Raw genomic sequence first — 15,387 nt, 5'->3', positions numbered from 1 at the left:
AGTTATAGCCCAAATGGTAGTTGCACATTCCATTGTATTTTTCCTCCTACATCATACCCATTACAATGGCACCAGTGACAAAGAGTAGCACTACTAGGATCTATCAGCAGCTCAAAGTTTCTCAAAGGAGGAAACCTGCTAGTGCATATTTAATATTTAGTTTCTAATTACTCCCTTAATTTGTGACTCTGTTGTCACATGTGATTTTATGATACTTGCAAAAATCAAAGAAAGCATGTCTTGTTGTTCCAGTACAAATTGTGAGGTATGGTGTTCAGCAGCTGTCTTCTTCAGAAAAGGGAGGTGTTTCTCAGAAAATCTTTCCATTGAGTCCAGAACAAGAAATGGAAGTTGGTAATCAAGATTTCAATTCTCCAGTGTTTCTAGAACAGAGACAGGAGTGTATGAAATTTGAATACAGCTGCATTAGTTCTCCCTCTACCCCACTGAAAAACAAGAAGTTCATAGGTTATTATCATATAGAGTTCTCCAGGTACAACTAATCATTCATCATGTACTTGTTCTGATAATCAGCTACTTAGTGCTATGCAGCAGCTTATTAAAACTCTTACTATATATTGTAATGAGCTTGCTATACATCTGGTTGCAATATGGGCAAAAAGACAGAGAACTTCTATTTTGTAAAGTAAAAAAAAAAAAAAAAAAAAAAATTAATATACTCAAAACCCGGGCCTGCATGTCTGGAAAATCAGTAGAACACATAAAAACTTAAAAAAAAAAAGGAAATAAGCAAACATACATGAACAAATGAAAAGTTTAATTAACACCAGAAAGTAAAGATGGATTCTGCACATTTTTCATGATCAAGTGACCTGGAAAAAGAGAGTGTCATGGTTTAAACCCAGCCTGTCACTCAGAAACCATGGAGCTGTTTACCCACTCCTCCTCCTTCTTCCCCCCGCTCCCAGAGGGATGGGGAGGAGAATCGAAAGAATGCAATTCCCACAGGTTGAGATAAGAACAGTTCAGTAACTAAGGTATAACACAAATCACTGCTGCTACCACCAATAATAATATTGATAAGGGAAATAACAAGGGAAGAGAATACAACCTCTCACCACCCGCCGACTGATACCCAGGCTGACCTGAGCAGCAACCTAGCCCTTACGGGTAACTGCTGTGGTATGGAATACCTCTTTGGTCAGTTTGGGTCAGGTGTCCTGTCTCTGCTTCCTCCTGGCTTCCCCTCCTCCCTGCCAGAGCATGAGACTCACAAAGTCCTTGGTCAGAGTAAACATTACTGAACAGCAATTAAAACCATCGGTGTTATCAGCGCTGTTCCCAGGCTGAAAGTCAAAACCAGAGCACTGCACCAGCTACTAAGAAGGAGAAAAATGACTGCTACTGCTGAACCCAGGACAGTATTCACCCCTTATTCCATACCATTCACGTCATGCTGAGATCTCACATTCTCCCATATGAAGACAGGCTGAGGAAGCTGGGGCTGTTCAGCCTGGAGAAAAGAAGGCTGCGTGGAGATCTCATAGCAGCCTTCCAGTATCTGAAGGGGGACTATAGGGATGTTGGAGACGGACTCTTCATTAGAGACTGTAGCGACAGGACAAGGGGTAATGGGTTGAAACTCAAACAGGGGAAGTTTAGGTTGGATATAAGAAGGAAATTCTTTCCTGTTAGGGTGGTGAGGCACTGGAATAGGTTGCCCAGGGAGGTTGTGAATGCTCCATCCCTGGCAGTGTTCAAGACCAGGTTGGATGAGGCCTTGGGTGATATGATTTAGCGTAAGGTGTCCCTGCCCATGGCACGGGGGTTGGAACTAGATGATCTTAAGGTCCTTTCCAACCTTAACTATTCTATGATTTTATGATTTTCAATATACCGTCACTTTTATCTCATATAGATGCATATATATACATACACACGCACACACACACACACACACACAGAGATCATTCCTTAGTGATGGACCAATCCCTATAAAGCTGCTGAGTCCATTCGGTCCATGATGTTGGGCTCCATCTCTTAACGGTCTTTTAGAGCAGGAGAGGCTGTGTGCAGTGCTGGATCGTTGTCTACTGATGCTGATCGTTCATTTACCACAGAACTTTGTCTGGTTTCATCAAGGTTCATTCTTTGTTGGGATGATGGTCGGAGGGAAGTCAGGGCCAGTCGCTGATGATCTGAAGAATTCTAGTTGGTGGACTATAAAAGTACTACATAGCAAGCAGCAGCATACAATTGAGTTCATTGGCTGTTTTCCCCTAAAATCAAATCCCCTTGAGGTATACATCGGACTTCCCCATCTTCCCGCATTACCCACCAAGTATATCCAGGTCCCTGAGCAAAAGCAATCCCACAAGTGGGTTTGCCTTTACCTGAAGCAGGAATTACCCAGACTGTCTTCCCCAGCAAATTCTTCATATGCACCATGGGAACTTTGTCCCCCTCTACAATATGTAACAGTTCTGACTGGGCTGGGCTAACCCTGTTGGCAGATCCTCTGGTGTTGACCAACCAGGTGGCTTTTGGTAAATGTGTATCACAGTGTTTGAAAGTTCCCCCACCCATTGCTCTCAGTGTAGTTTTTAACAGCCCATTGTACTGTTTGATTTTCCCAGAGGCTGGTGCATGGTAGGGGATGTGATATACCCACTCAATGCCATGCTCTTTGGCCCAAATGTCTATAAGGCTGCTCTGGAAATGAGTCCCATTGTCTGACTCAATTCTCTCTGGCGTGCCATGTCTCCACAAAATCTGTTTTTCAAGGCCCAGGATAGTGTTCCAGGCAGTGGTGTGAGGCACAGCATATGTTTCCAGCCATCAACTCACATAAAACCTTGAATGGTTATAAAGTGTTTACAGTACAGATGAGAAAAAAACAAGTTCAAATAACAAATTAAGTAATTAAAATTGAGAAAGTAACTTCAAAAAAGATCTTACAACAGAAATTCTGGAAATTATATGCATGATGATATTTGACATTTTAGTTACACAAAGACACATAATTTTCCCCTCATCAATTTATATTTCTTCTTCTTTTACAGTTATTTAGCTGCTATGTTATCTCAGACATGATAACTATTTTTTTCACCTTTGGTCATTAGTATTTGCATGTCCATGGCTCCAGACACCTATAGGATGTCCATATTTGAGATAAAGTATCTACAAAAGACAACGGAGAATTCTGGTTCAGAGAGGCAACAACCTAAAACTTTCATCCAGCAAAGACACTCTCTTTTCAGAAGAAAGTGACAGGTGAAAAAGGCTACTCACAACTGGACCTACATGACTTTATTTTGTAGGAGCATTACAGACCTTTCCCTGCCTGTTTTGAATAGCTTTCAAACAAGGATTATATATGTATGCCAGTAAAACACTTCCTCCCCCAGGTAACTGTCTTTGGACTAGCCTGCATGTTCCCACAGGAAAAAGTTTTCATGTTTCCGTCCTTGCACCACCCTGAAATTACTTGGAAGGTATGGTTCCCATACCAATTCCAGAACTTCTAAATTTTGCCTGAGTTTCTGAAAATTGTGTACCCCAAATTGTAAGACTGAAAGAGAATCAATACAATTTTTTTCTCATAGTTACAGAGCAAAGTTACTCACTTCAGTTTTCCTCAATTCTGGCAATTCAGGGCACCATAAGTCATTATTCTCTCTTACCAACTACTGTTCCAAAGCACATATCTCCATAAGGGGAAATAAAATACTTCTACAAACTCATCTTTCAAGACCCAAGAGAACTGTCTCACTGAGAGAGCTTCTTGACATGACACAAAGAAAAACCCTCAACATAATCACTGCAGAGCAATCTGAAAATGTAATCATACTCTAGACTTGTCACTTCTGTTTCTGAGACAGGCAAGTACATTTCTGACATTTAGGGCCTGTTACTGCTGCCACTGAAGTTAAAGAGAAACTCTCATTTGACTTGAACAGGCACAGACTATTATGCTACAGATCAGAGCTATCGTAAAAGAGCAAAGATCTTCCTCTGAAGGACAGATACACACATAGGTGAGCTGCTGCTCTTCTTCAGCTGTTCTACAAACTATATTGCATGGTTTCACGAAACAGAGAGAGACAAGCAGTAATAGGATCCTCGTGAGAGGAACCAAATTAAATTTTCCTAAGATTATTTTACCTTCCCTGTTTCCCCTAGATAAATAAATAAACAAAAGGAGGAGAACAAAACAAGTTTATTCTAGTGCTTGACTAATTAACAGTACTAATTAGAGTTTAATGGCAATGATAATCATATCCTTCTGAGTCTACTGAGGTTGCCACATCAGATGGATTGCAATGTTACCCCTCCCTCTATGAACTTAAATCAATATCACTTCAAACCTAAAAGGGTCGTTTCATGAAAAGTGATCAGAGAGCCACCTTCCATTTCTGTGCTAAAATGATAAAATCAAAAGCCTTTTGAGTGGTGGGAGGAGAAAGGATAAAGCACTACTTTGAGTAACAAAATCAGTAAATGAAGCTCCTTACTGTCCCATATAAACATCATGTTTAGGTTTTCATTTGAAGTAGTCAAATATGAACAATCCCCAAGCTAATATTCACAGCCTCTATGCAACTAGAATGTTTCTAATAAAAACACAGAAATACAGAATAATTAAGTTAGTGAGGACCTTCGTATTCCAATCTACCATTCCAAGTAGAGCTATCAAGAAAAGTTTACTCATGGCTTTGTCTAGCTAAACATTGAATACCTCCAGGGATGGGGAGCCCACCCTCCAGATACATATTCCAGTGTTTGATAACCTTCATGAGGAAAAAAAAAAATTTCTTATATCAAATAGGAATCTCATTGCAACTTGTGTTACTCAGGGAAAGGCATCAGACACCCCCCTATAGCTCAAGGACTGGATGGCAGCACCCTCTCACTGGAGTCTTATATGGGTCGAGACCTTGCCCTGGTTTTGGTTAGGATAGAGTTAATTTTCCTCCTAGTAGCTGGTGCAGTGTTGCATTTTGGATTTAGTGTGACAATAATGCATGGATGTTTTCGTTGTTGCTAAGTAATGCTTTTCCTCTAGTCTCTCATGCTCTGCCAGTGAGGAGGGGCACCAGAAGCCAGGAGGGAGCAGAGACATGACACCTGATCCAAACTAGCCAAAAGAGTATTTCATACCATGTCATGCCCAGTATATAAACTGGGGGGAGTTACCCAGAAGGCCCAGGTAACTTCTTGGGTCAGGCTGGGTATCGGTCAGCAGGTGGTGAGCAGCTGTATTGTGCATCACTTGTGTTTCCTGAATTTTCTTTTCCCTTCTCTCTTTTCTTATCGTTACTATTGTTGTTATTATTTCTATTATGATTATACTTCATTTCAATTATGAAGCTGCTCTTATCTCAACCTGTGGCTTTTACCTTCTTCTGATTCTCCTCACCCATCCCATGTGCGGAAGGCGAGGGAAGAGTGAGCGAGATACTGTGTGGTTCTTTGTTGCTAGCTGGAGCTAAGCCATAACAGGCCTCTGATGTGCAAAGTCACTCCAGTTCATGCTGGAGATCATGCCTGATGGCACACTGACACTATCACTGGGCAGTTTTAAGTAGTCCCATACTGTCTTGAACACAATTTCAGGCCTCTCTGCAACCCCACTAACTGCTACTACAACTCTTATCTCCACTAGCTACAGGCTGAGAGCAGTGCTCTTATATAGCCAGCTGAAAGATGCTTGACTTTCTCTGAGCAACTGTCAGTTGGAAACAATAGCTGTAGCTATTCCTAAACAAGAAACAGCCAACAGAGGCTCTCTAACAGGGATTTCATAGAAGCAAAAGCCTCTGGAAGTTAAACCTCACTGACAGCAGCAAGCTAGGAGTTCCCAGGCATTGCAGCTTTCAGATGTTCCCTGAAGCTCTCTCCAGAAGCAGATCAGAAACTGCTGGAACAACTCCTGCCTTTTGGTTGTCTGTCTCTGTCTCTGCTTGCTCTTTCAAGCCCCAAATGCTCAGGGACAAATGAATGGTTTATTCTTTAAAGAAATATCAATGAAATCTTTGGGAAGGATCATAAAAAATACACAACTGTAGAGCAGTTGGACCAAACCTATTCTGAGTTTACTAACAAAATATAATCAGAGGAGACTAACACAGAGTCTGGGAAGTTTCTGAAACATACTAGTAAATATCCAGACCCAGCACTCAGCTAAGACAACCACAGAGTATATAGGATATAAAGCAGACAAGAAATTCCTATAAAGAATGGATAGAAGAACGCTAAAGCAGTATCTCTGCTTTACACAAGGCCACACCTGACCGCTGCATGAGAACAGGGAAGAAATATGGAGATGTTATGGAGCAGCTAAAAGCTAACATAAGGATGGCACAATGGTACTAAGATACGTATTCAGGTATAGGTCAGGGCCTCACATGAATAATAAACATATACAGCAGGAATACTCTTATGAGTATTATAATAATGAAAACAACATCTACGAATGTAAAATTCAAGAAACAGAATTGGAGCATCCAGAGGTCAGAATGAGATTACGAATGCTGTTGTTTTTAGTGCTAAAAGCAGATGGACAGTAGAGCTAAGTCTGATATCAGCTTTTGTTGTCATTAGTTCTAAACATGGTAGAAGGAATCCTATAAGGGAGAAACAACTAGCTAACAAACACAAGCTTTTGGTCTGTCTTAGCCAACCATCCTACCTCATTGTTATTTTTTTGTTTCTTCTTAAAATAATCATAAATACTAAGAAAAAAAATACTGAAGTCTCTAATTTTGCAAGAAAAACTGTCAATTTGAAGAAGCCCTTGAGGGGCAGGAACTTCTCCCTGTTCCCTGATCGGTCTCTCTCTATCGCTCCCACTAGGAGTAATATCTTTTCCTATCTGTTTTGCTAATTCAAATATATATTTCCACTAGTGATTAGAGCTCTGATCCTACAATTAGTTAAACACAAGCTTAATTTTATGTATGTGAATCATCCCATCAACATTCCATATGCCAGAGACTTTGTGGAATTGGTGCCTAAAAATGAAACCATTATGAATTAATTCCATTTCTGGAATGGAGTTGTAGAACCAGGGTTGGAAAGTACACGAAGAACTGAGATGCTGGAACATAAACACACAGCACAACACAGGCCAATGAAGTAAGTGTTTAAAATAAAAATAAAATAAAATAAAATAAATAAAATAAAAATCACACAAGAGTTGATGTTATTAATTAAGAAGCTTCATTCTTATTACCCAATAGTCAATGCTTCTCCAATAAAAACATGGCAAAATGCCTCATTTTAAAGAGCACATGCCAGACTTTGGATTTAACTCTGCCTGGTATTGGCCACTACAGCATCATAAATTTGGTACATTTTTTATTCTGGCCCCATATGTTAGAAGTAGGTCTAAACCCAACTCTTCTCTACGTACGCAAAACAAAACAAGCCTCAGGGATGTATAATTACAATGAAAATCTCTAACACGTACTTAACATTTTACATGTGAAAAACACTTTACAAATATTAACTAAGTAATTAGAACTAAATATAACTAATTAATACACTAATGAATTAATGAGTACTGTGTATGCTGCTTAAAATATCTGCAGCATTTTAGTAATGTTCATTACAACAGTGGTAACTGTTTGTTCTATTGCAGGAACACATGCCAGAATCGGGCTTGCAGTGTAAAAGAAGGTTGCAGAACAACATTTAATAGCTCAGAGTGAAATCTCAATACTTAACTTGCTGAACATGTCTAAAAGTAATGGGCCCAGAATCTCTCTCTTCATTGACATTTTTGCCACCTACTAAAAGACAAGTGAATTTCACAACTGTTACTCAAAAGCAAATGCGACATTACTTCAAAGTTCACTGGAACTTCACACTATTAGTAAATTTAGTCTTCTTCAGTCTTTCCACAAAATATTTTATAGAATCATCGTTTCCTGTGTACTAAATCCACTATTTTAATATATATTAAAGTGTACCTCCTGTTAACCTAGTGCATGCTCAACATTTAATATCACATGCTGTACACAGAGTCACTGTCAGAAGATAGCAAGTAATTTCTTCACAAATATCACCACTTTGTAGTTCCAAACTATCCAAGGCTTGCCTCCTTCTCTAGTTTGTAAATACACTACTCATAGGCTATGGTGGCAGGGGATTATTCTGATTTTAACTTGCATATCAAAACATTCTTAATTCTGTTTCTCCTATTAAATAGATTATTTGAAAAAACAAAAATACATTATTTGATTTTACAAGGGTAACTTTTAATGCCAAATTATGAATTTAAAATGTAAAGTGTTCAAATATTTACCATGCTCTCTTCTCACAATGTTCCTGGTAGCAAACTTATCCCTGACAGTATTCATCTCCTGTAAACACTGGCAAAGCAATTTCAGAATTGTTATTCCATTGCATATTCACTAGCTGTTGCTGGAGGTATTTTGTTCAGCTCTAATTAGCACAGTTAATAAGACCAATATTTTCATTACGGAATGCTGCAGTAAGGCAAAACATGCTTAAAAACTTTTACAAAAATCCCCAGAAATATATTTCTTAGTCTTCTATAACAAAAGCAAAAAGCCCTCAAAAACTGAAGAAAAAACACTTTTGGTGTTTGTCATTTTGATGGGGACAAAAAATTAGAATTAAAGCATTCATATTAGTCAGTCTTCTAGAGAAAAGAGGTATATTTTTCTAATTGCTTTTTCATTACTATTTACAGCTGTCCAATGTCTTTTTAAGGAGAAATAAGCAATGAATTTGGAATCACTCTCACAGCCCTTAGTGTTGACGCTATCGTTCTTTGCACCCTTGCCTGCCTTAAAGAAACAGAACACTGAAATAAAGGCAGAGGCATCTACAATCTTGTGGCAGCATTTAGAACTGGCAAATAGAGACCAAAGGAAAAGAAAATAGTAGAGCTGCAGCAGAAAAAAATGAGTGCTAGGTGTGAGGAAACAGCACAGCCTTCAGCATCTCTGCCCTTAGAACAGAAGCCCCAGGCCTTGGGGCTTTTGGCCTGCTCTTCCATCTGCAGAGAGCATTCACTTCTGCCACAGAACTCACAACAAACTCTGCCTTCATGGGCCTTGTGACAGCTACCACAGCACCAAGAAAAAAGGAGTAAAATACATATGTCAGACCTCCTGTGTCTCAGATATCTGGGCTTTGTTAAGTAGCATTCTTCACGTCTAATAATAACAAGCCAGAAAAGGATCCCGAGCCTGTAACTTTCCTCTCCCTCCTCCCTCTGCCCCCATCGCTTTTCTTTTTAAAGAGGAAAGCTCAAATTTGCCCTTGGAAAACACTCTTCCATCCATCCACACAACCTCTTCAAATGCAACTTTTTTAATGAATTGACAACTCACTGTGCTTTTCCTTCTGCAGAAATGTCAGTCAGGAAATTGTCTCTGTAAACCGCCCTAAAATAATCTTGTGCTCATGTGGAGTAATTATTTTCAAAACCGTTCCTGCAGAAAAATATGATCAAATATCAAACAGATACTGTATAATTAAGCAGCAAGACACAATAGGGAGTGGAATATAGGTCTAGGTGCTTTATTAAGCATGAGACTGAAGGCACAGGTTGTAACATAAAGCTGTTTCCTATGGTAACACATCATGCACCTGTTGAGGTTTTGCTATCCAATGTTTCCACTTGAATTGTTTTACTTCATTTCCATGATGTTGTGATTTAACCCCAGCTAGCACCTAAGTACCATGCAGCCTCTTGCTCACCTTCAGCCTCCCCTGTAGGATAGGGGGGAGAATTCACCTCCTTCAGCAGTTTCTGCAGCTCGTCATAGGGGACTCCGTACAGCTGCCTTCCATCTCTGATGTTTTCCCACAATACGGCAAGAGCCATCAGTAAACAAGGCATACTGCTTTTCACTTTCTGACAGTTTATTATATGGTGGGGCCACATCAGCAAATGTCACTTCCTCCTCTGGTGACATTCTGAAATCTTTGCCCTCTGGCCAGTCCATAATCATTTCCAAGACTCCTGGATGACTGGGATTTCCTATTTCAGCTCATTGTGTGATCAGCACAACCAGCTTACTCCATGTAGCATCGGTTGCATGATGTGTAGAGGAGACCCTGCCTTTGAACATCCAGCCCAGCACAGGCAGCCAGGGTGCCAGGAGGAGCTGTGCTTCAGTGCCAATCACTTCCGAAGCAGCTCGAACCCCTTCATAGGCTGCCAGTATCTCTTTCTCAGTTGGGGTATAGCTGGCCTCAAGATCCTCTGTACACCCAACTCCGAAAGCCAAGAGGTTGACCTCAGGTCTCCCCTGGTGCTTCCTGCCAGAGGCCCCAGGTAGGACCATTCTTCGCAGCTTCTGTGTAGAGCGCATTTTTCACATCTGGCCCGGTCTGGACAGGTCCAAGGGCTACTGCATGAACTATCTCGCGTTTAATTTGCTGAAAGGCTTGTTGTTGCTCAGGGCCCCATTTAAAATCATTCTTCTTCAGGGTCACGCGATAGAGAGCGCTTACAATCAATTGTAATTCAGGATGTGCAGAACGCATCCAGAGTCCCACAACACCCAAGAAAGCTTGTGTTTCTTTCTTATTAATTGGTGGAGACATTGCTGTTATCTTGTTGATCACATCCATTGGTATCTGACGATGTTCATCTTGACATTTTATTCCCCAAAACTGATCGCCTGTGCAGGTCCCTTGACCTTTGTTTCATGGCAAAACCAGCTTTCAGAAGGATTTGGATTATTTTTTTCTCTTTCCCAAAAACTTCTTGCACTATATAGTCCCACATGATAATGTCATCAATGCATTGCAGGTGTTCTGGAGCTTGCCCCTGTTCCAGTGCAGTCTGGATCAGTCAATGGCAGACGGTAGGACTGTGTTTCCACCCCTGGGGCAGTCAGTTCCAAGTGTACTGGAGGCCCCTCCAAGTAAAAGCAAACTGTGGCCTGCACTCTGCTGCCAAAAGAACTGAGAAAAATGCATTGGCAATATCAGTTGTGGCATACCACTTGGCTGCCTTTGACTCCAATTCATATTGAAGTTCTAGCATGTCCAGTACAGCAGCACTCAATGGTGGTGTGACTTAATTCAGGCCATGATATTCTGCTGTTAGTCTCCACTCTCCATTAGACTTTCACACTGGCCATATGGGGCTATGAAAGGGTGAGAAGGTCCTCTCCAGTTCCAGCTGACAAATCAGCTTATGGATAAGAATGAGGGAGTCCCAGTGCAATATTGCAGCCAGCCCACCAGTGTGGTTGTGATTGGCACTTGTTCTTTCTACTTAAGCAATCCCACAATAGAAGCACAGCACTGTACCAGCTACGAGGAAGGAAATTAACTCTACCCCAGCTGAAACCAAGACACATGATCACCTTTACTACTTAAGTAGTTCTACTTCCTCTCCGGCTAACATGCTAAACTTGCAATTTACAGCATGAGAGCTGAGAAGATAGAAACCAAAACCACAAAAGACAAGACAAATTTGGCATAACACTTCTAGGAAGGCCAAGTGAAAATGCTGACGAAACATGCTAGGCAGTTCCTCAGGCATTTGCAATTTGCTATTAGCTATATGAGCTCTCATATAAAACCTGTTCTTTTAAGATGACAATTACAGCAGCATGGCCAGCTTGATCTACTCTCCAAATATGAAACACTTAATTTAAGAAATGCAGGAAAGCTATTTAATGGGAAGAACATAAAGAGAAGCCATATGGGGACTTACCTGATTAGTAACCTTCACATATTCATTTTCTAGCAGATGCAAATGCAAGCAGTAGGCTTAGAATTATACGAGGCAGTATATGCACAGCTAATTTAAAGACTCAAATAAGACAAGATTTGGATTTAGTGCTATTTTTTCCACCAGAAAAGAGCTGGCAAAGGGCTAGGAGAACAAAGGGTGAGGGTAGATGGTTAGTCAGAGAACCTAAACCCAAGCATGCATATAAAGAGTCTCTAACAGACATTAGATCAAGCCAATTCAACCCAACTATTATCTTGATTCTCCACTTTCTCTTGATTGAAAAATTAGTTAGATTCTTGTCTACAAGGGTGGGGGAGAAGGGGGAAAGGTCGAATTCCTTGCCTGAACATACCACTCTGGTGAGATGTGTTAGTTCTAAATGTAGCAGCAGATATGAACCACCATTTCCAGAAGCAGTCTTTTCTCTTTTTCTTTTCATGAAAAGGGGCTGGATTTTGGAAAGGAACAAAGGCATTCAGCATTAAACCCAGTTGTGCAACAACATCTGCCAGGAGCCCTGGGAATTCATCAGTCAGCAGCTCTACCCAGAGAACTCTCATAAACTGCAGGTCTGTAGCTAGTCCTAATTATGACAGCAGAAGAACGCTGAATCTAGGAGGACACTATTGAAGAATCTCAATCCAAAGACTGTACTGAGAATATTAAGGTTTATACTGCATCATTTCCCATTTTTATCACGTCACACAAGAGATTTAGAAACTGTTGTACTCTGTTGTTTTTACTGTATCTGTTACTGGAATGAGACACCAAAGCGTAATGCCAAGTGCAGTTTGTGAAAGATAGTAATACACCAAACTCCTTCATATTTTATAAGTCAATTTGCCAGGCTCTCCGGTATGTTCATACAGGTTGCAACAGCTGTAAAAGGGAACAAAAGTAGTTGGCCATTCTTATCACAGGGTAAAGCGTTGCATGACAGATCTTCCACAGAATAGATGTCATTACTCAGGATATATTTGTGACACAACTATATAAACTGAATAGCAGGTAATGGTGCAAACATAACACATTATGGTTATCATTTTAATACTGCATTAGTGAGATATTTAAAAAATGCAATATTTATGGGTGTGCATATATTACACACCTGCAAATATATACTTTCATACCAGGAAAGTCAAAATTCCTCCCTATCTTAGGTGAGGAAAGGCGAGGACAGACCATATGCAGTGCTAATACAGGAGACTCCTCTGCCAAAGAACAGGGAGAGAAAGAGAGGGCAAAGTAAAGACTTTATTTCTTGGGTCTAAGGTGCATAATTGCTGCTGTGGACAGTATCTAGTCTGGAGACTGCCATGGTTGAAAAGTGAATTGCCTTCATGTTACAGCATTCCTGCTCAGGGTCTCATTAGGCATGTTTTGCAAAGCAAAGCTGGAATATGTCCTCTATACAAAAAAGCCACTGGAACTCTACTCCAAATCTTTGCAGAAACCAAAACCAGAATTATGTTCTTACGTTCTTAGAGATATTAAAAAAAAAAAACTTAAAAAAAACATAAACCCCAAATGTTCAGAAACAATTGCCAGGAGTTTTGTATTTATTTGTTTGTTTGATGGTGGTCTGTGCCTAATAAACAATGCATCCTCCTAAGCCATTCAATTAAATTGAAACCAAACAAAGGACCAAAATCCATCCATCTCTCTCAACCCCCATTCACAGGAAAACTTTGATCTGTCACACTGGCAGTAAAATCAAAGAAAAGCCCAACCAAAAGCATTCCTATCACTCCACTGCTTTACTTGGATTCTGCTAGTTAAACTCCACTCAAGTAATCAGTTACCATTTATTGGTCCATTTATCTCCTAGTCTTTTTAGTGGAGTATCTCTACAATCAAATACAAAAATAGAACACTGTAACTCAGTAAGAGCAGTGCAAACACTGTCAGAAAGGGACTGTGCTATTTGAAGGTCAAGTAAAACAGCATTTGGAGTCAAAAACCTGCCATATTGTGCTACCATTACTGAGGTTTGTGTTCTCCATTACATTGAAATTTAGCTACAGTTGCTCTGGAATTTCTGCTCATTTACACCAGAGTAAATCAGCAAAGGTTTTGGATCATAGGAATTAAGTTCATTGATGACTAAGCTTCATCACAGAGGGATACCTGCACAGTCTTTAATCTAGGAGAGAGTTTAGTTCTTTCTTTATATATAAACTCTAGATCTTAGATGATACAATTTTCTGGTTTTTCAGTGAATCATGGTTTGAAGTTTGCCTAATTCTACCACAGCATGCATCTCATGTAATGGTATCCCCTGCAGACAAAATTTCTACCCAAAGTACAAGGCTATTTCAGAAAGAAACCACTCTTATTTGCCTGAATTGGTTGGTATGGTACTTAAATAGCCACATTCACCTAGTGATTTCTCTAAATGCTTGTTTTCAAATGTTTTAAATTATTTATGGTTGTGTTAAAGTTAGAAAAAGGTTAGGTGAGTACAGAACACATAACATTTAGAAAAGATTCATATCAATCACTTTCAAATGAGGAGTAGGTAAAACAACAGGCATATTAAAAGCTGTACCACCAATTTCTATTTCTAGGACTACTAGTACTATTTTAGTTAGGTGCAGAGGCATTGAAGTAAGAGAAAATAAATAAAAACCAAACAAATAAAACCACAAAACCAAACCCAAAACCACACAAACCCAAGGAATAGAGGGACTGTGTAAATCCTCAGATGGCTTTGACAATTAAATGTATTAATTTTCAGATAAGCTACAGACTTTGGCCATGATATGTGATAGGAAAAGGAAGAGAATTTAGCAAGGGAAGAGAAGAATTACTAGTGCATTAAGCAGCTCTGTTCCAGTCTGATGGAACCATGTGTTTTTACTGGCCGTCTGGCATATCAGGTTAATATGAGACTGTATCAAAAGAGGAAACTAAAAGTTAGTATCAATGAATGTGTACAAATATGAGTGTGCATTTAATGAAACAGTAGAGCAAAAGCCAATGTCCTGCATCACTACTAAATAACTACTGGAAATAAATTACTTTGATAAATAGTTTCATAGGTCTTAAGTATCACAAGTCTCTACTAGTTTAAGTGCTTCCACAGACAAATGGATTTTGTTCAAAGGTTATTCATCTTTCCAGGCTATCCCCATTCTCTGGCACAGCACATTGTCTTTTACCATTATGCTGAATTCAGTACCCTGAAACCAGCCAGAATCCAGGTATCTTTCATCTTTTGCATATTTCACAGAGAGTCTTAATCTGTTGAGTGTTTTAATTCCTAGTACAGCAGAATTTGGACACCATATTTTATATTGCAAATGAGTAGGTAAGAGCACTCAGTCCAGAAAAGGGAAACCTTGTCTGAGTAGAGCTGCAAATTTGATTCCCAACTCTTCCCTTCACTAGAGTGCTCTGGCAATGACACTAAATTACCCTTAAGCTGTGAGCACAGCCTACCTTCTGCAGGAATCTGTACTACAGCATGCCACAAAAAAAAAAGGTAAGGTAGGTGGAACCAAAAGAACGTATCTGCATGCTCATGGTTAGCACATGAGTGCATTCTTTTCTCTGATCAATCATGCCTGTATTTTACCTTTAAGTGAAATTGAAGTGAAATGGGAGTCATTACCTTCACTTTCAGTCCAAAGGTGAATGGAAATCCCTTTGCAGGCTGTACAGGGCTGCAAATCCCAGACAGCTCTCTGCAGTCT

General features: G+C 39.8%; 1 long non-coding RNA gene across 1 annotated transcript; it reads right to left on the bottom strand.

The window, feature by feature from the left end:
* Window positions 1–3: 3 nt before the first annotated feature.
* Window positions 4–15,387, bottom strand: LOC130603449 (uncharacterized). Its single transcript, XR_008973175.1, has 3 exons — window positions 15,306–15,387; window positions 2,971–3,141; window positions 4–383 (listed from the first exon to the last, which is right to left on the bottom strand). It is a non-coding gene; the product is annotated as an uncharacterized LOC130603449 (long non-coding RNA).

The sequence above is a fragment of the Pezoporus wallicus genome, unplaced genomic scaffold (assembly GCF_028554395.1).
Source record: "Pezoporus wallicus isolate ANWC-B61680 ecotype Strahan unplaced genomic scaffold, APGP_CSIRO_Pwel_v1 contig_360, whole genome shotgun sequence".
Classification (NCBI taxonomy): Eukaryota; Metazoa; Chordata; class Aves; order Psittaciformes; family Psittacidae; genus Pezoporus; species Pezoporus wallicus.
The sequence above is the reverse complement of the archived record's forward strand: the minus strand, read 5'-3'. Positions and strand labels throughout refer to the sequence as shown.